A 24,604-nucleotide genomic window follows, 5' to 3' on the forward strand; every position below is an offset into this window, starting at 1 on the left:
GATAGTTTATAATTGAATAATTTATTTTAGATACTTATTTTGAAATATATATAATCATGCATGCACACGCCTTCACATAGACTATTACAGAAGCTCAGGGGGCAGTATTTGTAGTGTTTGTAGTAAGACCTCAAGTTCTGGAGTCAGAAAGAGCTGGGTAAAATAGTTTTTGGTTTATTTTTGTTTACATTTGCCTGGCATATCTTTGCCAATCCTTTTGTTTTCAAACTCCAATTTTTATAATTTGCTTTGATTTAGATGTGTCTCTAGTATACAGCATGGAGTTAGGTTTTGCTTTGTGAGTGAATTTGAAAATCTCTGTTAATATGAGTTGAATCCATATTTATATTTATTCATATGTCAAAAATTTGTCATGGTTCTGCCATTGTATTTTATGTTTTCTGTTTATATATACATATGAATGTTAAGTCTTTCACTGTGTAGTATCTTTTTCTTTGCTTTTCAGTTCTGATATTTAGGAAGGTTTGTATTTCAGTCTTATTACTTTAATATTCTTAGTTCTCTATTGATAGTAACCATTCATTCTCTTCTATGACCAAAGGTAAAACTCTTTTTAATCCTTGTGTCTTCCCCTTTCTCTTCTTCCTCACCCAATCTTAGTCAGTAATATTTATTTAAAATAGCGTATACATCTGTGCTATTATGTATGCTTATGCTTCTACTACTTGAGCTTTAAGACTATACATTGACTCCCAGCTATTACATCAAGGTAATCAGTAAGCTTATTATACTTCTCTCTGCTTTCTCCCTTCTTTCAATTTATGTTATTTGAGTTTATACAGTGTTATAGCCTATAATATTTACATTCTATTTTATCAACTTCATTTCCATCTGTTTTTGTCTTAATTCTTTAGTTAAATGTAATGTTCACCCAGGTACTTTGTGCAGAGTCATTCTTTGGTTGGCTGAAGTTTATCCTCTAGCAGTTTCTCAATAAGGGCTCAGGGGAACAAGATGAGGATATTATTCTTACAACATTTTCAGAATTTGTCTTTTGTTGCTTTATACGTTTTTTGTTTTTTTGAGACGGAGTCTCACTCTGTTTCCCAGGCTGGAGTGCAGTGGTGCGTTCTCAGCTCACTGCAACCTCCGCCTCCTGGGTTCAAGCAATTGTCCTGCCTCAGCCTCCCGATTAGCTGGGATTACAGGCATGCACCACCACACCCGGCTAATTTTTGTATTTTTAGTAGAGATGGAGTTTTGCCATGTTGGCCAGGCTGGTCTCGAACCCCTGGCCTCAGGTGATCTGCCTGCCTCGGCCTCCGAAAGTGCTAGGATTACAGGTGTGAGCCACCATGCCCAGCCCGTTGCTTTATGCTTGAAGGATAACTTAGGAGGTTACAAAGTCCTTGCCTCACACTTTCTTTTTTTTGAGTATCTTACAGGTATTATACAAATGTCTTCTGATATTAAATGTTATATGAAGCCAGATTGAATTTTTTCCTATTATTGACTTGGTCTTTTTGCCTGTCTGCCCAAAGGGATTCTCCCTTTATCTCTCATATCTAGTAACTTTATTAGGATATAGTGGTATTGACTGTGTAGCTCAATTTTTCCTGGTACATGTGTGCCTTTTTAATATTTAGATTCAAACGTATTTTCATTTCAGGAAAGTTTTCTTTAATCATATCTTTAAATATTTACTTTGTCTCATTGTTTTGGTTTTCCTTTTTGGAGACCTTAGTTATATGTATGTTGAATCTCCTTTTGTATGTCTTTTATATCTGTTATTTTTCCTTTAATCCTTTTAAACCGTTTTTCATTTGTTTGTTTCTTTCATGTCTTTTACTGTGTTTTCTGCAACATCTCTTCTTTGTTCTCCTATCAGTTTCTTCTTCATTTCTGTGATGGCTTTGTTTATTCTTCTTTTTTTTTTTTTGTTTAGTTCTACCAATTCATGCTTCCCTATTCCTGTTATCTAGACATTTCTCCCTTGAGTTCTTGTATTTCTTATTTGTGGTCTTGTTCTTAGTGATGATGGCTTCACTGATTTTCTTAAAATCAAGCAAAATTATTCAGTTATAATTTTTGTCTTCTTCATTGTAATTTTTTTTTTAGTGTACTTTGACAGTTGGTACATTATCTATCATTTTTCTTAAAGTATCTCTCTGTCAGTACCATGCCAGTTACCTTTTTTTCCTTGTGACTTAATGAATTGGATTTTCCTCAATCTGTTATTTGTAGGAGGTTTGGATGGGGCCAGGGTAGATTTCCAGATTTCTGCCTCAGAGGTAGTCTTTTTCACATATGACACCTGGGTGTGTTTCTCTGTGTGGCCACAAGTCTTCTGCCTCTCTAAACTAGAACAAGTCTAGAAGGTCTTTTGCCGCTAATTCTGAACTTTCCACTCCTTCCTTTGCAGCTGTGATTGGAGGGACATGGCTCCAGCATGCCAATGTAAACCACCCCCCTGCCTGCCTTTTTTTTTTGAGACGGAGTCTCACTCTGTTGCTCAGGCTGGAGTGTAGTGGTGCAGTCTTGGTTCACTGCAACCTCTTGCCTCCTGGGTTCAAGCGATTCTCTGCCTCAGCCTCCCGAGTAGCTGGCAGTACAGGCGTCTGCCACCATGCTTGGCTAATTTTTGTATTTTTAGTAGAGTCGGGGTTTCACCATGTTGGCCAGGCTGATCTCAAACTTCTGACCCCAGGTGATCCATCCGCCTCGGCCTCCAAAAGTGCTGGGATTACAGGCGTGAGCCACCGTGCCCGGCAACCCTTTTCTTAAGGAAAGGTATTGTTCTGTTGCTTTCTGAGATCTGCCACTGTCAGGCCCTCTTCATCACATGCCACACTGTCTTGCCCTATAAGCTGCTCTCCACCCCAGCATAGATTGTATGCCTTGTTTGATCTCAGCCTTGTTCTCAGGTACTTTGGTGGTTTTATTTTTTAGATTTAAATTTTTTGGCTTTTTGTTGTTGTTGTTGTTGGAGACAGGGTCTTGTTCTGTCACCCAGGCTGTAATACCATGGTGCATTCCAACTCACTATAGCCTGAAACTTCTGGCCTCAAGTGATCGTTCCCATCTCAGCCCAAGTAGCTAAGACAACAGGCATGTACCACCATGCCTGGGTAATTATTTTAATTTTTTTGTAGGGATGGGGCCTTGCCAAGTTGCCCAGACTGGTCTCAAACTCCTGGCCTCAGGCAGTCCTTTCACCTGGCCTGCCAAAGTGCTGTGATTATAAGCATGAGCCACCGCACCCGGCCTGGGATTTTTATATTTTTGTTTTTCTCCTAGGTTTTCTGAAAAAGCAGTTTTGCGCAGTTTTTTCTCCTTGTTGCTATCTGTATTTTCCCAGAAGATTCATGCCTATAATGCTGCTATGTCCATACCAAAAAGTACAACACAAGATTTTTGTTTAACTATGTAATTGTAATTAAAATAGCACTGCCACCATCCTATTGTACACTGGTTGATTATTATAGAATGGAGAGCAATTTTACCATCTAATTAATTTTCTTTGAGGTCTGTTGAAAAGCATAAAGTAGGCTCCAAAGTGTGTTTCTTTTGTCTCCCAGTGGTTTCCAACGTGTTTTGATTCTTAGACTGCTTACCAGTAGCATATGTTTAAAACATCCACTCTATTTCCATTTGGCTGCAGTAAGAAAATGTCATCAAAACGAATGGAAGGAGTGAGTTACCTTTGGTACTTTAGTAAGGAATATGAAATAAATGTGACATTAATACAGTAAAGCTCTAGGGTCTGGTCTGCCTTGAGAACTTTAAAGATCACTAGTGCACTCCAAAGTTTGACAAATATTGTTACATAAGAGTTTACCATTCCTAATCTAAAATTAGGGTTTGCTGAGTATTTAGGCTTTGTTTTAGGAGTTTCTTCTCAGAGTTTGCAAATTAGTGGACATATTCAGAAGCTGATCTGTTTTATTTTGTCTTAGCACTATTTAAACTTAAATTAGTTGTCAACATTTCAAATTAGGGAGGTTTCACAAAACATGAAAACAAATTCCACATTTCCAGCTATTCTTGAGAAATTAGAGATCTGGCCATGCTGAGCCCTTGTTCCTGCATAGTAACGATTTGCCGGAGCTGCGTGATGACCACCCCCTTTACTGTCCAGTTTATCCAAGATCCTGCTTCTTGTCTTATTTTGGGCCTACTTTACTTATTAAGGATACTTGCTTGGATCCCAGAGACTTGGGTGATGTTCATTTTAAAATATTTAAATTATAATTACTAGTCTATTTCTGTTAAGCATGGTTTTGCATTTATATGCCCTAGTAGTGCCTAAGACTAATGAACCCTGCCATTAAAAACTGAAAGTTGGCTGGGTACGGTGGTTCACGCCTGTAATCCTAGCACTTTGGGAGGCCAAGGCGGGTGGATCACTTGAGGTCAGGAGTTTGAGACCAGCCTGGCCAACATGGTGAAAACCCGTCTCTGCTAAAAATACAAAAATTGGACTGGTGTGGTGGTGCACACCTGTAGTCCTAGCTACTCGGGAGGCTGAGGCAGGAGAATTGCTTGAACCCAGGAGGCAGAAGTTGCAGTGAGCTGAGATCGCACCACTGCACTCCAGCCTGTCTCTGGACAGAGTGAGACTCTGTCTCAAAACAAAAACAAAAACAAAAAACCTGAAAGTTTGTTAGTAATCTCAACTGCTGATTTTATGAAGCAGAGGCATTTAATAGGAACTAAAAAATGAAGCACCATTACCAAAAGCTGTGGTCACAAGGTTTTTCAAGTTTCATGTATCCTATTACTGACATGGTAAAATGTTGCCAGTTGTTTATACACTCATTAGTTAGTAGAATGTCTCATTTCTTCTTAAGAATATAATTATCTAAAATCTAGATTATTAAAAATTCTTTCTTTCTTTTTTTTTTTTTTTTTGAGATGGAGCCTCACTCTGTCCCCTAGGCTGGAGTGCAGTGGCGCGATCTCGGCTCACTGCAACCTCCACCTCCTGGGTTCAAGTGATTCTCCCTCCTGCCTCAGCCTCCTGAGTAGCTGGGACTACAGGCGCCGGCCACATGCCCGGCTAATTTTTGTATTTTCAGTAGAGACGAGGTTTTGCCATGTTGGCCAGGCTGGTCTCGAACTCCGGACCTTAGGTGATCCACCTGCCTCTGCCTCCCAAAGTGCTGGGATTACAGGTGTGAGCCACCATGCCCAGCGACGGATGGTTTTATGAATAGTTGAGTTCGTTATGAACTGCATGTTCAAAATGCATTTGTGACAAGTTTTTTGAAAAACAGAGATCAATATATACGTGTCCCCCTAATATGATGGTTCCATTTATTAAAGTTAATTGAGGTCCTTGAAGGGAAGAAAATTAATTGGGGGCTAAATTTATAAGTATAGGTTACATGGATAAGGAACTAGGATGTCATTTGGAATAATTGTTGCAGGCTGTTTTATACGGTTGGGATAGAATTTGTTTTTGTATATGAGACTCTGAATTGAGCAGCCATTATAAAGTGTAAATAATCATTCTAAGCTGTGTTAAGCCTCAGATACTTGTATATAGATGTATTTTCAACAAATAATAGATATTGCAAAATAAGTATATTAGAGATAGCATGATGTGTTGGGGAAAAAACATTGATTTTTGAGCTAGTATGAGGTTGGATCCTGTTTCTCCCACTTGCTAGTTTTATCTTTGAGCTAGTTGCTTAATTTCTCTGAGCTTCAGTTTCATCATCTGTAAAAATGGAGGTTATGAAACTTGAATGTAAAGTGAAGCCTGGTGTTTGGCACTCTATAAATGATAATTTCATTATTATTAGAATGATCATTATTATATTAATGTCTAGGAAAATAATTATGTTAGCCTTTTGGGAAAAGGCATGTGTAAATGAATAAAAGCTAACTTATGAGGTAGTCTTAGAAATATATCTGAGGCTATTCAGGCCTAGCTAGTAGTGTAGCTCAATCGAGTTCTTGCTTTAATCAATCAATAAAAATAATTTAGGCCGTAGTCTGAATAAAATATTAACTAATTAGATTTTATGTTTGTAAATTTTGCAGTGCTTCAAAGCAATTTATTAATTCAGTCACCTATTCTAATGCAAAAATTTGAGTGCCTTCTCTGTGTCAGATATTGTGCTGGTGGCTGGGAGTACAGTGGCAAACAAAACAACATAGTTGTTGTTCTTAAGAAGTTTACGTGTTAGTGTGGGAGAGAGACAACAGGAGTCACATCATAACCACGGAATCACGTGTGAAAAGGGCTATGAGAGGATGAGACAGAGGACTTGAGCTTGAGACTAGTGGTGCCAGGGAGGGATGCCCTTGAGAAAGGAACACTGAAATTGAGACCTGAGGTATCAGTAGGAGTTGGCCAGGTGAAGCTAGGAGGAGGGACAGCATGCACAAAGGCAGAAAAGCCAGGCGCAGTGGCTCACGCCTGTAATCCCAGCACTTTGGGAGGCCGAGTCGGGTGGATCACAATGTCAAGAGATCGCGACTATCCTGGCTAACACGGTGAAACCCCGTCTCTACTAAAAAAATTACAAAAAATTAGCCGGGCGTGGTGGCGGGCGCCTGTAGTCCCAGCTACTCAGGAGGCTGAGGCAGGAGAATGGCGTGAACACGGGAGGCGGAACTTGCAGTGAGCCGAGATTGTGCCACTGCACTCCAGCCTGGGTGATAGAGCAAGACTCAGTCTCAAAAAAAAAAAAAGAAAAGCATTTGTCATGTTTGAGGAACAAAGGGAAGGCCAGTGGCTGCAGCAGGGAGGGAGTGAGGGGGAGAGGAGTTTAGTGGTTGAGGGAAGCTGGTGAGGCCAAATCCTTTAAAGCTTTGTAGTGCATATTAAGGATTTTGAAATTTATCTTGAGGAAACCATCGAAGAGTTTTAAGTAAGGGAATGATGAAATCAGATTCCCATTTGTAATTCTACTCTGCAGCTTTGTAGAAATGGACTCGAGAAGCCAGTGTGTGTGGCCAGGAGACCGTGTGGAAGATTCTCACCTTATCAGGTGAGGGTGATGGTTGGTCTAGTGATGATGGCAGTGGAGATGGAAAGTGAACTGATTGGAGAGTTTTATAGGAGGGAAAATTGTCAGGACTTGCTGAGAGATTAGACATGGAGGATGAGGTAGAGAGAGAGGTGACAGGGATGCCCCTGAGGTTTCTGGTGTGAGCTGCTGGGTAGATGGGGAAGTTTAGAGAGGAGGTAACTGAGAGGAAAGATTTTAAAAATTTAAAAATTTAGCATAGGGTAGATGAAAAACATCCAAGTGGTGCTGTGAAATTGACATGGATGTGCAGTCTGGAACTTGTAAGGGAAACTTGAGCTAGAAAGAGAAATTGGCAAATTATCCATGGTGTTTAAAGCTGCTATCACCTAGGGATATCTCAGTACGAAGTGATGAGAGGCCCAGGATTAACTTGTGAGGGAATGCCACCATTTGGAGGTTAAGAGAGGAAGATGGGAAGGGAAGAAGTGGAAGGAATGCCAGCCTTAAGAGTGTGGGGTCACAGAAGTCCACAGTGTTTCAATGCAGGGACCTGCTGAATGCAGCTGAGCATTTATTTACATTTTCCAAGATGAGAGCTGACATATCTTTTATTGTATTAGGAAGAGCAGCTTTGTTGAGGTGGTAGAAGTGTAACTAGATTGGAGTGGGTGGAAGATGAATGATGAATGGGAGAGGACAAAATGGAAACAAGAATGTATGATTTTCCAGAAGTTTGGCTGTGAAGGAGTAGAGGGTGATACTGGAGGGAGTGATATAGGGTCAAGGGAAGACTTTTTACATTTTTTATTTTTTAAGGTGGAAAAGTCTAGATCCTGACCCACTTAGGGTTGTACCTGATGAAACCAGGATCATTTACTTACACAGCTAGTGTATTAGGAAACTATTCTTGGTGAGGATTGAATGAAAGAATGCATATCAGCACTCCATACATGGAAAGCACTTAAATGTTGGCTCTGTTGGCAGAATCAGGCTGAGTGGTCCAGAGCCCCCATGGATCTGGTCCTGTTCCAAGCTCTTTAGTAAGGCTGCTCTCCTGCAACCCCTCCTCATTTTCTCAGTTTCATTCTTCCTCTCCCCAAAATCTGTTCTTTGTTTCTTTGAAAATTTCTACCTGCCTGTCTAACCTTGTGACACCCTTCCACACTGCTCCAGTTTCCACTCTTTGCCTCGCTCTGAACCTCTTTGGCATCAACTCTGTAATTGTGGTTCCTAACTATTGGGCTGAGATTTCCTGCAGTGCTTCAGAGTTATCTCAGGGGGTCAGGAATCCATACGCATATTAAGTACCATCTGTGGATGAATAAATAATGTGTCTTGTAAATATGTGCTAATGTTTTTCAAATATATGTGGCTGCTGTTTTGATTAATAAGAAATCCTTTAAAAGCTTTTAAATTTTGTTGTTACTTTTATTATGGATATTTTCACTCAATTCTAAAAGAACTGACGTGTTAAGGCTGGACACATTTTTTGACCTTAAAAAAGAATGTTCATACTTGACAAGGTTAGGAATCATTGCTGTACAACATTCAGATTTCTCCTTCATGTTCTTGACTATTACCTTTTCTTTTCCTGTCTCTTTAACAGACTTGTAAATTGCTTAAGGGCAGGGGTTGTGGTTCTTTCTTCTTTCTTGTACCTTACTGCAGAGGTTGGCAAGCTACAGCCCTTGGGCCAAATCCAGCTCACTGCCTGTTTCATAACTCCCCTCCAGCTAAGAAGCTTGTACAGATGAACATTTGCAATCAACCTGATGCTAAGAGAACACTAACTTTGAACTCCAGTTAAGCAAAATGTTCTCTCCTGAGAAATAATTCCATTCTTGTCATTAGTAGACCTGCATTATATAAATTGTATTCAATTATTATTAATTTTTTATTTTGAATTTTGTCAATAAAATTTTCATAGAAATTTGTTAGAAAACAAATTTGTTACATAAGTACCGACATAATACCCTCATTTGCCTCTTGGCCTGCATATTTGAAAATTTTGCTCTCTGATCCTTTATAGAAAAAGTTTGAGGACCCCTGCTTCGTAGTCATAATTTCTAACCTTGTCTAAACGTCTGAATTATTTGAGGAGCTTTAAGTAAGAAAACATACGTATTTATAAGCATAAATATATATATTCCTGTACCCTGGAGATTCTGTATCAGTACATCGGGGTGGAGCCTGGGAACTTATATTTTTAACAAATTATTGAATTGTTTGGGAATCACTTCCTTTTAATGCATTCGTAGAGTTGAACCCCAAGAGATAATGAAATGAATATTGAGTTATATTCATAGATAAATTCTTACTTCAGCATTTAGTAGCTATGAGACCTTATCCAAATAACTACTTGTTTTGCTGGTTTAAAAATTTTTTAATACTTTTATTTATAGACAGTTTTGCTTACTTTCTGCAGTGGTAGTTCTTTTACCTTTGGAGGTTTATTAGAACCTCTTTCAGAATCTGATGAAAGTAAATAGCCCCTCCCTCTAGAAGGGTGCACCTGTGTTAGTTTCCTGTGACTACCAAAACAAATTACTACAGAAGTGCTTAAAGAAACATAAACTTATTCTCTCACTGTTCTAGAGGCCCGACATTCAAATCAAGGTGTCAGCAGGGCCGAGATCCCCCCAGAGGTTCTGGGGGAGATCCCTCACCTCTTCCAACATCTGGGCTGCATTCCTGGGCTTGTGGCTGCATCACTCAGCCTCGGCCTCCAGGGTCACATTACTGCCCTTTCTTCTCTGTGTATCTCTTACACAAGGACTCGAGTCGTTGGATTTAAGGTTCATCTGGATAATCCAGGATAAGCACTTCCTCTCAATATTCTTAACTTAATCACATTTTTTATCATATAAAGTAACATTCACAGGTTCCAGGGATTTGACATGGATATCTTTGGGGTTGTGGAGGGGTGCATTTTTCAGCTTTCCATAGAACCTTTGCACATGGTCACAATTTTACAGTTTCAAGGAGTCACAACTCTGAAGTCCATTAATGGATCCTATTTACTCTAGGTTTGGGCTCCTTGCTCAGTGAGAACCTTATACCTATAGTGTGTTCTAGTTAATCTCTTTATTCTTTCCTGTTTCTGTGTCATATGCTTACATTAATCATCCTATTAATACCATTTTCAAAATGATGTTTTTTTCTTGTAACCTTAGATTTTTCCATGTATAGTTTCCTGGTTAGGTTAATTTCTCTGGTTCCCTTAGAAACTGTTTATCCTTTGATAAGACTTTTTGTTAAAAAGAAAGCCCTCCCAAGCCTTTTTACTTCATTCTGCAGTAGGGAGACTAACTTCTGTGCCAACACAGATAACCAGTAATGCTTCTAGTGAGAAGAAACACCTTGATTGAGTATCTGCCGTGCCAGGCCGTTTAACAAGTGCTTACACATGGCTTCTTACTTAATGTTGAAAACAATCCTGTCAAGGGAAGTGGTATCAGTGAGCAAATGAAGGTCTGTGGAAGTTAGGTAATGTGCACAATGTGAGTGATAGAGCTGGCAAGAGCCGAGCTAGTCTTTGAGTGAAGGGCTGCTCTAAAGCCCATGTGTTTTCATTATACCATGAAAACACAGCGCACTTCACTTTTAGTTAAATGGTTAGTAATCTCGTTAGACAGGGGCTACTTGTGTTTTGGTTTCACTGGATTCCAGTTAGATTTACAGTGCTTACTTACAGTATTACCTTGTACAAGTATCTTCTCTGATCCTTAGCTTTAAATAACACTAATACCTGGATGGTATCTCTTTTAGGGCTGTTGTAGAAATTGAGAAAATATAGACTGAAAGCCCCTCCAAATAGAAAAATTTTGCTATTATGTAGTATAAATACAATTAATTGGTTTCTCATTTCAGAATATTCTTAATACTTTATTCTTTTCCTTTTCTAGATTTCAAGATTTGGGAATGTGGCTAAGCCTCAAACCAGAGGATACATTAACCCCAACTATGAATTTCTTTGCTTAAAACCTCTTAGATATTTGGCTGTTGTGAATTCTTACATTCTGCTTTCTGCCCTTTTATTGCAAGGGGCATCCCCAACTTTGTGTAGCTCAGTTCCACTTAGGATATCTACATTTGTGGTAACTTTCTGAGCAGTTCTCTTTCCTAGGTCAGTTTTTACCTCCTCTCATTACCTCTTTGCCATGGTTTTAGCTGGTGGCTTAGAACTGTGCTCTGGAGACTTCCTCTTTTTTCTTGTCTCCCTCTCCTAATTTATTCAAACCCTCATTTATCTATAGATAGTCTTTTCTGCATGGTTAATATCCCATCTTGCTTTCTTCATCTCATTAGTACTATCTCCTTCTATCTTTGCTCTTATCCTCCAGGATATAAAGATAATCTCATCTTTTTTGTTTTTTAGGCAGAGTCTCACTCTGTCACCCAGGCTGGAGTGCAGTGGCGGGATGGCAGAGTCTCACTCTGTGGCCCAGGCTGGAGTGCAGTGGCAGGTGGCGGGATCTTGGCACACTGCAACCTCCACCTCCCAGGTTCAAGCAATTCTTGTGCCTCAGCCTCCTGAGTAGCTGGGACTACAGGTGCACACCACCATGCCTGGCTAATTTTTGTATTTTTTGTAGAGACGGAGTTTCATCATGTTGGCCAGGCTGGTCTTGAACTCCTGGCCTCAAGTAGTCCACCCACCTTGGCCTCCCAAAGCGCTGGATTACAGGCATGAGCCACTGCGCTGAGCCAAGATACTCCCATCTTTAAAAAAAATCCCCATTTAGCAAACTAGCCTCCATCATTCCCGACAGCTCTTCATTCCTTCCCTCTGACCCGTATGTTATCAGTTCCTTTTACCTACTGGCTTTCTGTTGTTTATAACATAATGTTAAGGATTCTCGTGCTTTAATAACCTGGCCCAAGCCTGCCTTATCTTTTGGGTGCTCCCTCCCTTTATTCTTTCTGCTGCAGTGTAGAATGTCCCTCCTATCAAGACCCAGTCCTTTTGTTTGGATTTCATTCCTCCCTGCTTGCTCATAAACCTTCCTTCATTGTTAATGTCCTCTTTCTTTAACTTTCATAAAAACTCTTGACTTTCCAATTACTTTTAAAGAATTGGAGGATATGGTAGCCTGGGTCTGTGTTTCCAAATATCAGCAAGAGACTAGAGCTGAATAGTGTCTCCCCACTTTGGGTGGTGAATGTTCTCTTTATTTAAACACAGTCCCACTGCTCCCTATTGTCATATAGGAAGCCTACTTCCCTCTGTTGTCACCTGTGTGGTGATAAAACAGGAATTTTGTATTGCCTGGCCTAAAGTCTAGTATCTGACTTTTAAAAGTAATCCTATAATCTGAATTTGTATTTATAGATATAATCTTATTTCCTCTTCTTCTCAGTACCAGCTGTCTCCCCAGGAAGGTTACTACCCGGGCATGTTCTCGCTGTCTTTTGTATCTCTTCCCTTCATATTTCAGCTCACAATGACTTCTTTTCCTAGCTTCTGTGGTACGTACATATTTTCGTGTGTATTGTATTATTTCACAGTTTGTTTTTTATTCCCAATAAGTGAGCAAACTTCTTGAAGACAGGGATTGTATTACCTCAATTAAAAAGTTGACTTAAGTTTTATATGGAAGAAAACATACCTTTAAAAAGCAAAAATCACACAGCTAAGTGAGATGCTGGCATGATGATGGGCATATGAGATGCTGACATGATGATGGACATGAGAGCTGAATATGACAGGGAACAGCATATTCAATTCCAGTCTATCTGTACTCCAGGGCATATATCTGTTGACTGGAAAGGCAGGCAAATTGTGTATACTATTTAAAATGTTTATCTGTTTTAATTTTTCTTTTTTCCTTCCACCCTCTATCTTCCGTCACGTTCTACTTTCTCTTGAATTGCATTAATTACTTCATGATAGAATTCTAGTGTACTTTTATATCTTCTGCAGTGGTAGAACCCTGTGTCTCTCTGAAGAAAATAAAACCAGTTGAATGAATGAACATATCAATTAGTGCTTTGGGGGATAGTGAACAGGAGGTGGTGTAAATTAATTATATTTACCATCTGTGTTTTTCTTTTCAACTAATTCATTCAGGCAGGGAGGAACCATAGAGTTACGTTTCTTCTGCTTGACTTAAAATATCTCAAAATTCCTTTCCGGCTCTACATTTCTTTAAGATCAAAACCCTTACTATATATAATAGTTCAGTTCTAAAGCTTTTTAGAGCTCTGTTAGCAAAACAGAGAGGTATTCATGTTGTACACGTATTCCTGGCAATTTGGTGTAATCCTTTACCTTTAGGAGATGTTAGAATTTCCTTTTTTCCATTTACTCATTTTAGGAATTGTATTAGTCTGTTCTTAACACTGCTAATAAAGACATACCCAAAACTGGGTAATTTATAAAGGAAAGAGGTTTGAATGACTCACAGTTCCACATGGCTGGGGAGGTCTCACAATCATGGTGGAAAGTGAATGAGGAGCAAAGTCATGTCTTACATGGCGGCAGGCAAGAGAGAGCTTGTGTAAGGGAACTCCTCTTTATAAAACCATTGGATCTCGTGAGACTTATTCACTATCATGAGAACAGCATGGGAAAGACCCGCCCCTCATGATTCAATTACCTCCCACCAGGTCCCTCCCATGACACATGGGAATTATGGGAGCTATAATTCAAGATGAGATTTGGGCAGGGACACAGCCAAACCATATCAGGAATCTAAGGCCGATACTGCTAAATTCTATTACTTAGTTAAAGTTTTCCCAATGTTATAAAATTAAAAGACCTTTGATTTACATTTGAATCTCTGAATTCAGTGTTGTTGCTCAACTTATACATAAATGAAAGGAGTTATTTAAAAGGGTGAGACAAGAAACCTTTGAGCAAGTTGGGGATTTTGTACAGGTGGAAGTGCTGTTATTGGGACATACTATAGAAAGAAACTTAAGATGTAAAGTCTTAGCTACCTCAGCTCTCAGTGGTTTAACACAATTAATTTTTTTTTTTTGGAGTCTCGCACTGTCGCCCAGGCTGGAGTGCAGTGGTGTGGTCTCGGCTCACTGCAAGCTGCGCCTCCCAGGTTCACGCCATTCTGCCTCAGCCTTCCGAGTAGTTGGGACTGTAGGCGCCTGCCACCACACCCAGCTAATTTTTTTTTTTTTTTTTTGTATTTTTAGTTGAGACGGGGTTTCACTGTGTTAGCCAGGATGGTCTCGATCTCCTGACCTCGTGATCCACCCACCTCAGCCTCCCAAAGTGCTGGGATTACAGGCGTGAGCCACCGTGCCTGGCCAACACAATTAATTTGAACCAGGCTACTTTGGGGGAGAGGTTGTTAGATAGTAAATGGAAGAAAATAAACACGAAACAAAAAGAGTGCAGTCCATTTAGTAATGCCTCCCATTATTACTTTGATCTGGAGGAAAAAAGATATTTACTGTTTGGCCCATTACAGAAAAAGTTTGCTGAGTTCTGCTCCAGGGTAAATATCCAGAAGTGGGTTTTCTGAGTCACGTTGTAAATGTATGTTTAACTTCATGAGAAACTGCCAAACTCTTTTCTGGAGTGGCTATACCATCTTACATTCCATCAGCAATGTTCCAGTTGTTCTCTACCCTCACTAGCTCTTGGTATTGCCAATATTTTAAAATTTTACTCATTTTAGTAAATGTATAAAGGTAGCTTGTCATGTTTTTAATTTTCATTTCCCTAGTGGCTAATGATGTTGAACATCTTTTCATATAGTTATTTGCCATCTGTGTTCTCTTTGGTGAAGTGTCCAAGTGTTTTCTTAATTTTTTTAATTGGGTAGTTTGTTCTCTTAATGCTGAGTTTTGAGAGGTTTTTTGTTTTTTGTTTTTTGTTTTGAGACGGAGTTTCGCCCTTGTTGCCCAGACTGGAGTGCAATGGCGTGATCTCAGCTCACTGCAATTTCCACAACCCTGCCCAGGTTCAAGTGATTCTCCTGCCTCAGCCTCCTGAGTAGCTGGGATTACAGGCATGTGCCACCACACCCGGCTAATTTTGTATTTTTAGTAGAGACGGAGTTTCTCCATGTTGGTCAGGCTGGTCTCAAACTCCCGACCTCAAGTGATCTGCCTGCCTTGGCCTCCCAAAGTGCTGGGATTACAGGCGTGAGCTGCTGCACCCAGTCGAGAGTTTTCTATATACTTGGGATATAAACCCTTTGTTGGATATGTGATTGCATATTATTTTCTCTCATTTTATTCTCTTAATAGTGTCTTTTCCTCATTAAAATGTTTACATTTTGATAAAGTCTAATTTATTGATTTTTTTAAAAAAATTGGGCAGCCCCCAAGCCAGAATAGGTTGAGAGAGACTCCCCAGTTCATTGATGTTATTTTCTTTTATGGCTTGTGTTTTTCATGTCATGTCTAAGAGTACTTTGCCCAAACTCAGGTTATGGAGATTTTCTCCTGTGTTTTCTTCTAGGAGTTTTATAGTTCTGCATTTTACATACATCTCTGTGATCCATTTTGAATTAATCATTCTATCAGGTATGAGGTTTGGGTCAAGGTTCACATTTTTTTTGCAACATTATTTGTTGAAAAGACTATTCTTTTTCCATTCAGGTGACTTTACATCTTTGTCAAAGATCATTTGACCATACTTATGTAGTCTATTTCAGGATCCTCTTTTCTGTTCTGTTGATTTATGTGTCTGTCCCTTCACCAATGCCACACCATCTTAATTATTGTAGTTTTATGGTAAGTTTTAAAACTGGGTAGTGCGATTCTTCCAACTTTATTTTTTTTCAAAGTTATTTTGGCTAGTCTAGTTTGCTGACTTTTCTATATACATTTTAAAAGCCACTTATGTGCAAAAATTTTTAATGCAGTTTTGACTGGATTCGAGTTACATTTGTAGATCAAGTTGTGGGTGAATAGACATTTTTGCTATGTTCAGTCTTTTAATCCATAACCATAGTATGTCTCTTCATTTTGAGCTTTTTTGATTTCTTTCTCAGCGTTTGGTAGTTTTGAGTATATAGATCTTGTTCATGTGTTTTAAATTTATACCTAAGTATTTCATTTGGGGAGGAGCTTTTGTAAATAGTATTTTTTAAAAATTTCAATTTCCTGTTGTTCATTTCTCATATAAATAAATATGATTGATAGCTATGTCAGTTTTGTATCCTGCAACTTTGCTAAACTCACTTATTGGTAATAGGAGTTTTTTGTAAATCATTTAAGATAGTCTACATAGCCAATCATGTCATTTGTGAATAAGAATTTTATCTCTTCCTTTCCCATTTTTTGTTTCTTCTTATTAAGCTAGCTAGGACTTCTGGTATAATATTAAATAAGAGTGATGAGAGTGGACATCTCTGCCTTATTTTTAATCTTAGGGAGAAGCATTCTAAATACTACTAAATACTATGTTTGTTGTAGGTTTTACGTTTAAAACTTTATCACACTGAGGAAATTTTTTTACTCCTAGTTTGCTGAGAGTTTTTATGATGAATGGATACTGAAATTTATTGAATGCTTTTTCTGCGTCAATTCATATGATCATGAGACCTTCTTTTTTAAAAAAATTTTATTTGTTAAATTTTTGATTCAGAGGGTACATGTTCAGGTTTGTTACATGAGTATATTGCATGATGCTGAAGTTTGGGTTTCTAGCCCAGGTAGTGAACACAGTACCTAATAGGTAGCTTTTCCATCCTTTCCCCCTTCCTCCATCCCATCCCTTTTTGGAGTCCTCAGTGTCTACCATTCCCATCTTTGTGTCTGTGCGTATCCAATGTTTAGGTCCCACTTATAAGTAAGAACATGCGGTATTTGATTTTCTGTTTCTGTGTTAATTTGCTTAGCGTAATGGCTTCCAGCTGTATCCATGTTGCTGCAGAGGACATGATTTCATTCTTTTTTTTTTATTGCTGTGGAAGGTTTTCTTCTTTAGACAGTTAATGTGGTGAATTATATTGATTGATTTTCTTTTTTTTTTTTTTGAGACAGACCCTCGCCCTGTTTCCCAGGCTGTAATACAGTGGCTCAATCTTGGCTCACTGCAACCTCTGCCTCCTGTGTTCAAGCAATTCTTGTGTCTCAGCCTCCCAAGTACCCGGGACTACAGGCGTGTGCCACCACACACGGCTAATTTTTGTATTTTTAGTAGAGATGATGTTTTACCATGTTGGCCAGGCTGGTCTCGAACTTATGACCTCAAGTGATCCACCCACCTTGGCTTCCCAAAGTTCTGGGATTACAGGCATGAGCCACTGCGCCCGGCCTGATATTTGGATATTGGACCAGCCTTGCATTCCTGGGGTAAACCTAACTTGGTCATGGTATATACTGTTGGATTCCATTTGCTAATATTCTATTGATAATTTTTGCCTCTATTCATGATGGTTTTAGTCTGTAGCTTTTGTTTGCTTGTCTTTTTCTGGTTTTGGTATCTGGGCAATACTGGCCTTATAAACTTGAAAGCATTCCTTCCTTTTCTGTTTTCTGGAAGAGATTGCATACAGTTTGTATTATTTCTTTTTTGAAATGTCAGGTAGAGTATGCCAGTGAAACCATCTGGGCCAAATTATTTTTGGAAGGTTTTTGACTATAAAATCAATTTCTTTAATAGAAATTGGTTATCTATTCATCTTAGATGAGTTTTGATAGTAATTTGTGGTTTTCAAGGAATTCGTCCATTTCACCTAAGTTGTCAAATTTATAGTTTCTAAAGTAGTTCATAGTACAGATGGTCCCTGACTTTTCATGGTTCTACTTACAATTTTTTGACTTTATGATGGGATGAGAGTGACATGCATTCAGTAATGCTTGTATCCATACAACCATTCTGTCTTTCACTTTTAGTACCGTATTCAATAAATCACATGAGATATTCAACACTTTATTATAAAATAGGCTTTGTGTTAAAATGCATTTTTGACTTGCTGTATTTTCAACTTACAATGGGTTTATCAGGAACCCCATGATAAATCAAGGAACGTTTGTAGTGATGTCTTCTCTTTCATTCCTGTTATTGGTGATTTATGGTTTTTGTGTTTTTTTGTTGTTAAAAATTAATTTGATAACTTGTATTGGCCTTTTCAAAGAGTCACTTTTGCTTTCATTGATTTTCTCCATTTTTTTTTTTCATTTCATTGATTTCTGTGTTTGCTTTTGACTTTGGTATTTTGTTTTTTGATTCTTTGGTATTTAGTATTCTGTCAATCTGGAACTTATTTACATCCCCCCAATTTTAAGTTTCTCTATGAATTTATTCAATGGCTGGCTTGAAGAACATTTTTAAAAGTCTTCATGTCTTCTACAATGTGCAGTTATATGACCACTACCACAGTCCCATTACCTCCTAAATTTTTATACTTTTGATTTATTTGCTTTTGTGACTTAACGTTTGTGGGTAGGAATATTTTTACTCTTTATTTTAGGAAAGTCATAGTACTTTTTGTAACACACACCCATTAGTTCTTTGGTTTGTATACTTATTGGTCTAGCACTTTACTATAATCAATAGCCAGGACCCAACATTAGAGAACTAACTAATCTCTGCACTTACATGTAATACATTATTATGTGGCCATTAAAAATCATATTGTGGGAGAATAATGACAGCCAATTTTATATGATATATTGAATTTCAAATTGTATAAAACAATTTAAGAATCATTCATTTTTTTATTTAAAAAATTGTCTTTATACACAGAGAAAAATAACTGGAAGATATACTATAAAATTTTAATAGTGTTTTCTTATCCCTGGATAGTGAGATTTGGGGTAATTTTCTGCCTTGTGTTTTTTAGTATTCTTATTTACTACAATGAATGTATGTTATTTTAATATTCAGAAAGCCTTATCTTTTTAGAAACCTATTTAAAATAATATTTTAAAAATAAATTTTTGTCAGGCGTAGTGGCTCACACCTGTATTCCCAATACTGTGGGAGCCCAAGGTGGGAGGATCGCTTGAGCCCAGGAATCTGAGACCAGCATGGGCAACAAAGCGAGACCCTGTCTCTACAAAAAGTAAAAAAAATTAGTAGGGCATGGCGGTGGAGGCTGAGGCAGGAGGATCATTTGAGCTCGGGAGGTTGAGGCTACAGTGAGCTTTTTTGATTGTGCCACTGCACTCCAAACTGGGTAGCAGAGTAAGACCCAACCTCAAAAATAAAAATAAAAATAAGCCAATTTTGAGGGCTGGGTGTGGTGGCTCACGCCTGTAATCCCAGCACTTTGGGAGGCCGAGGCAGGCAGATCACCTGAGGTCAGGAGTTTGAGACCAACATGGCCAACATGGCAAAACCCCATCTCCACTAAAAATACAAAAATTAGCTGTATTTCGTCATGCATGCTGGCGGTCCCAGCTACTTGAGACTGTGGTAGGAGAATTGTTTGAACATGGGAGGTGGAGGCTGCAGTGAGCCAAGGTTGTGCCACTGCACTCCAGTCTGAGTGACAGAGCAAGACTGTGTCAAAAAAAAAAAAAAAAAGAAAAACTGAAAAATAAATACATTTTCTAGTTTGTATTTGAATTTTATTGTAATTTTGGTAGTGTCAGTATTTGGAGTTTTTCTTTATTATGAAGATGTAAATCTACTCAGAGCTGAGCTATGTATAAAACTGTTCACTTTTACTTTCCTGCACAGAGTTGTTCCTAGATTTAATAATTTTTGTTTCTTCTTTTGCTTACTTTGGTATGAAATGATCACTAATTCACCCCCAACTCCTTTTCATTTTTAGATCTCCTCTTAAGTCATTCAGATGCTACTCTGCCAATTTCATCTTTTTTGGAAAGTCTGTCTGGGAAATGCCTAACTTGCTCCAATTTGGACTGGTTATCCACTAAGCCTGGTATACAGCCGACATCCTGATTATCTTCCTTCCCTATCATCCTGAAAATCCTTTTTGCCTGTCTCCTTGGCTGTGTTCCCAATTTCTTTTTTCACATGTCTTTCTCTTTCTTGGTTTATTTCTCATTTTAGTGAAACATATCATCCAATATCTTCATGAGAGCAAGAGGTTAATTTTTCAAAATGTCACACACTTGAAAATATTTTTCTGTGCTTGCACCTGATTGGTTATTTGGCTGGGTGGAGAATTCTGGGTTGAAAGTAGTTTTTCTTTGGAATTTTTTTTTCTCTTTTTTTTCCCCAGGTCAAGTGCAGTAGTGAGGAAAACAAGTTCAGTCTTTGTGAACAATCAGTTGAAATAACTCACTACCTTTGGACCAGCCTTTCTTCACAATTTTGAAGTCATTATTATTTTAATAATAATCTCTACAATATTTTTTGCTTTCAGAAGCTATTGAGAAATTCCAAGTTAATCTGATTCCTTATCCTTATATGTGTCCTCTTTTTCCTTTCTGACAGTTTGTTGGCTCTTCTCTTTGATTTATTGTTTTGAAATTTCATGGGGATGTATGTCTTGGTATAGGTCTGTTTTTATCCACTGTGCTAGTCATTTGATGTCCCATGTCAGAGTGGAAATCCACACCCTCAAATGCTCTTTAACTACATCTTTGATTTCTTTTTCTCTGTTCTTTTTTCTGGAACTCTTGTTATTTGAAGGCTGGATTTTGTGGAATTGTCTTCTAATGTTCAAGTCTTCTCTTGTTTTTCAATCTCGTGTTTGGAAGATTATCTCAACTTTATCTCTCGGTTTTTCTATTGAGACTTTTATTTTTACAATTATGTTAATTTCCAGCAGGTCCTTTTTTTTCGTATTCTTGTCTCATGGTTATTATCATCATCTCATCTCTTACCTCAATGTAGATATTAATGCTGGTCTCTTGAAGTTTTCTTTTTTGTGTAATGCCTCTGTTTCCTCAGATTCTTTATTTTTCTGTTTGCTTTGCTCTCTTTCACATCAACAGCCTTTTTCAGGTCTCCAGCAATACATGACTATGTAGGGGACAGGTTTCGTAGCTATCGCCTGTTTTGTTAGCCTAATTAGGCTAACAAAAGACAGATTGATAAGAGAAAAGCGTACACATTTTATTTGATGTTAGCATTTTTTATGTGGCACAGGGGGCTTCATAGAAAAGAAGTGAAAACTCCAAAGAAGCATTTAGATTCAGGATTTTATATACCTTTTTCTTTCTTTCTTTTTCTTTTTCTTTTTTTTTTGAGACAGAGTCTCACTCTGTTACCCAGGCTGTAATACAGTGGTGCAATCTTGGCTCACTGCAACCTTCACCTCCCAGTTTCAGGCAATCCTTCTGCCTTAGCTTCCCGAGTAGCTGGGACTACAGGTGTGTGCCACCATGCCTGGCTAATTTAAAAAAAATTTTTTTTTAGTAGAGATGGGGTTTCACCATGTTGGTCAGACTGATCTCGAACTCCTGACCTCAAGTGATCCACCCTCCTCAGCCTCCCAAAGTGCTGGGATTACAGGAGTGAGCCACCGTGCCATTTCTTTTCTTTTCTCTTCTCTTCTTTTCTTTTCCCTTCTTTTCTTTCTCCTCCCCTCCCCTCTCTTCCCCTCCCCTCCCCTTCCCTTTTTTAAGAGACAGGGTCTCGCTCTGTCTCCCAGGCTGGAGTGCAGTGGCGTGATTATAGCTCACTGTAGCTTTGAACTCCTGGGCTCAAGTGATCCTCCCTTCTCAGCCTCCCAAATAGCTAGGACTATAAGCATGCCCAGTTAATTTCTTTTAAAAATTTTTTTGTAGAGATGAGGTCTTGCTTTGTCGCCCATGCTGATCTTGAACTCCTAGGCTCAAGCAGTCCTCCCACCTCAGCCTTAGTGCTGGGATTATAGGTGTGAGAGTCACCAAGCCTGGCTTTATATACCATTTTAACAAAGGGTAATAAATTGAAGAGAAATGACTGGATGAAGGAAAGGGGTTTGAGTTTCTAAGGGTGGCAAATTGTAGGAAAGTGACTAGGAACTACATGGGGGAAACTAATGGAAGGAAAGGATTATTTTAGTACGGTTTGTTGTGCAGACTCATCCCTGCATTGACTCCCCATTCCTGGTGATAAGAATATTCTTTTCTTCCTAGTATCAGGAGGGTAACTTTTGCATGGGGAGTTTATGCCTTGTTTCAAGCTGGAAGTGGGGATAACATAGAGCCCTTCACACATCTGCTTTTCTCATCCCCTTCAACTGTCTGTTCTTGTTTTAAGAGTGAGAGATTAAAATGTTGATTTGTAGCCAAGCAAGTGGCTGTGGCTTATCAACATTGAGCCTCACTGTAGGGTAATCTTATTGGAATATTTCACTGGGGAACCCCAAATGTCAGTATTTTTAGGTCTTTCCTCTTGAGGTGATCAAATTCCCTAGAGGAGATTGTTCCAAACTCTTGGCTGCCATATCCTGGGAGCTTAGTGGGTGAAGGGAAGGGAATCATAGAGATGGATCTTTGTTTGCTATAAACATGTGTTTATTTAGTCCTAATGTTGTTAGGATGATTCTCACTTGTTATTTAACCTCACCCTGATTTTACCACAGGCTTATATTGACATAATTTTAACTTAGTGCTTCTCAAAGGAGATTGGGGTGGAGTCAGGATGTTTGGAATTACCTTTTGGATTGTGACAGACTATTGGCCAGGCAAGCTAAAAGTTTTGCAGTACTGATGAGCTGTAGGAGGAAGAATTGCTTCACCCAAAATGCCACTAGCTCCCCTTTTGAAAACAGTACAAGTTTAACTTAAACTAAATCTTAATGACAGTGAAAGTTAATTCCCAGTTATTATCTTTGATTTCCCTGCTCTTCCCTAATTCATGCTTGACAGTGGTGTTTCTGATTTTAATGATATTTGAAATTGGAATTCTAAAGATTTCTTTTACATAGATAGGCGGAGTGGAAGCAAGAAGACTAGTTAGGAAGTCATTGCAGAAGTCTAGGCAAGAGTTATTGGTGGCTTGGATTAGAATGGTAGTAGTAGAGAGGGCCAGGCATGGTGGCTCACGCGTGTAATCCCAGCACTTTGGAGGCCAAGGTGGGCAGATCACCAAGACCAACCTGTCCAACATGATGAAACCCTATCTCTACTAAAATACAAAAAAAAAAAAAAATTAGCTGGACACATACCTGTAGTTCCAGTTACTCGGGAGGCTGAGGCAGGAGAATCACTTAAACCTGGGAGGTGGAGGTTGCAGTGAGCCGAGATTGTGCCACTGCACTCCAGCCTGGGCAATAGAGCGAGACTCTGTCTCAATAATAATAATAATAATAATAATAAAGAATGGTAGTAGTAAGAAGAAGAAAAATAGAGGATCTGAATGTATTTTGAAGGTACAGTCCACTGGACTTAGAGATGGATTGAATGTGGAAGATTAAGGAAAGGGAGAAATGAAAGATAGTCTTAGGTTTCGTCTTCAGATGACTGGGTGAACAGCAGTGTTCTTTGCTAAGATGGGGAAGACTAGGGAAAAGAGCCAGTTCTGTATTGAGCATATTATATTTAAGACAATCCCATTTGGGTCCAAAGACAATGTTGATTTTTTTTCTTAGATACCTGCCCCTTTAGACTTGGTTATTATTCAACTGTCATTGAGAAAAATGCTTGATTATTTGGCTATATACCTCTCTACCCCTCCTTATTGTTGCCATCCACCATCCTTATTTGTTGAGGACTTTGGGACTTGGCTTGTCCACCCTATTCCCTGGCGTAATCATGGGCAACTTTAGGGGCTGCAAGGGCATTTATCCAAGTTCCTGTCCTTAAGGTTCTTTGACATGAAGCATGCCAGCAGTGACAATATGATATTGTGGTTTTGAATCCCAGTTCCCCTACTTCCTAACTATGTAAGTTTGAAAACAGTGCTTAACCTTTTGTGCCTCATTTTCCTCATTTGCATATTGGGGATGATACTATCTGCATATTTGGAATTTTGTGAAGATTAAATCAGAAAATAATGTAAATTATTTTCTATTACTAATTACTAGTGCATGGCACATAATAAACATTCCATAAATGTTAGCTATTAAGATTATTACTTATATATCTATTTAATAATATCTGCTACTATTATTATTTTAGTTATGTAACCCCTCCAAAAGCTACCTCTTGAGCCTTGCTTTCTCAAATTTTAACCTCTTAAAATTTAAGAGTCAAAGGGACACTGACCATGATTTCCTAGTGTGTACAATGTACTTGCTTAAAAAAAAATAAAATTAAACTTATCAGCACTTCAATTCCAGTGGTTCTTATTTAGAAGTATGTATTAGGAGGTTTTTCAAAAGTCTGGGCCTTCCCTTGGGAAGCTTGACTAGAATGTCATGGAGATGGGGGTGGCATCAGCATCTCTATGTATGATTGCCCTCCCTCCCTCTCTTTTCTAGGTAGTCAGCTGTTTGTTTGCAAGGCTGCTTTTCCTCACCAGTCTCCACTCCATTAATCAGTACTTTAAGCCACTCTCTCATGCCCACTTTTAATGAACTAACACCCTCCCTTGGATGAATCCAATCCTGTCTGCCTCAAACCTGGACTGCTGAAAGCCACAGTTCTCCAGCTATGTGAAATTCACTTATGGATTATTTTGGCTCTCTAATTTTTTATTTGTTTTTTGTTGTTGTTGTTTGTTTGTTTTTAGAGAGAGTGTCTATATATGTCAACCAGACTGGAGTGTAGTGGCATGATCACAGCTCACTATAGCCTTGAGCTTCTGAGCCCAAGAGATCCTCTGCCTTAGCCCCTAGAGTAGCTAGGACCACAGGTACATGCCACCACACCCAGCTAATTTTAAATTTTTTTAT

The 24,604-nt window shown here is 38.6% G+C and overlaps 1 protein-coding gene across 13 annotated transcripts in view; it reads left to right on the forward strand.

Moving 5' to 3' along the window:
• The window catches only part of LPGAT1 (lysophosphatidylglycerol acyltransferase 1), an 86,606-nt gene that overhangs the window by 8,525 nt on the left and 53,477 nt on the right, over positions 1-24,604 (forward strand). The window lies entirely within an intron of this gene.

This window comes from Pan troglodytes, chromosome 1 (assembly GCF_028858775.2).
Source record: "Pan troglodytes isolate AG18354 chromosome 1, NHGRI_mPanTro3-v2.0_pri, whole genome shotgun sequence".
NCBI lineage: Eukaryota > Metazoa > Chordata > Mammalia > Primates > Hominidae > Pan > Pan troglodytes.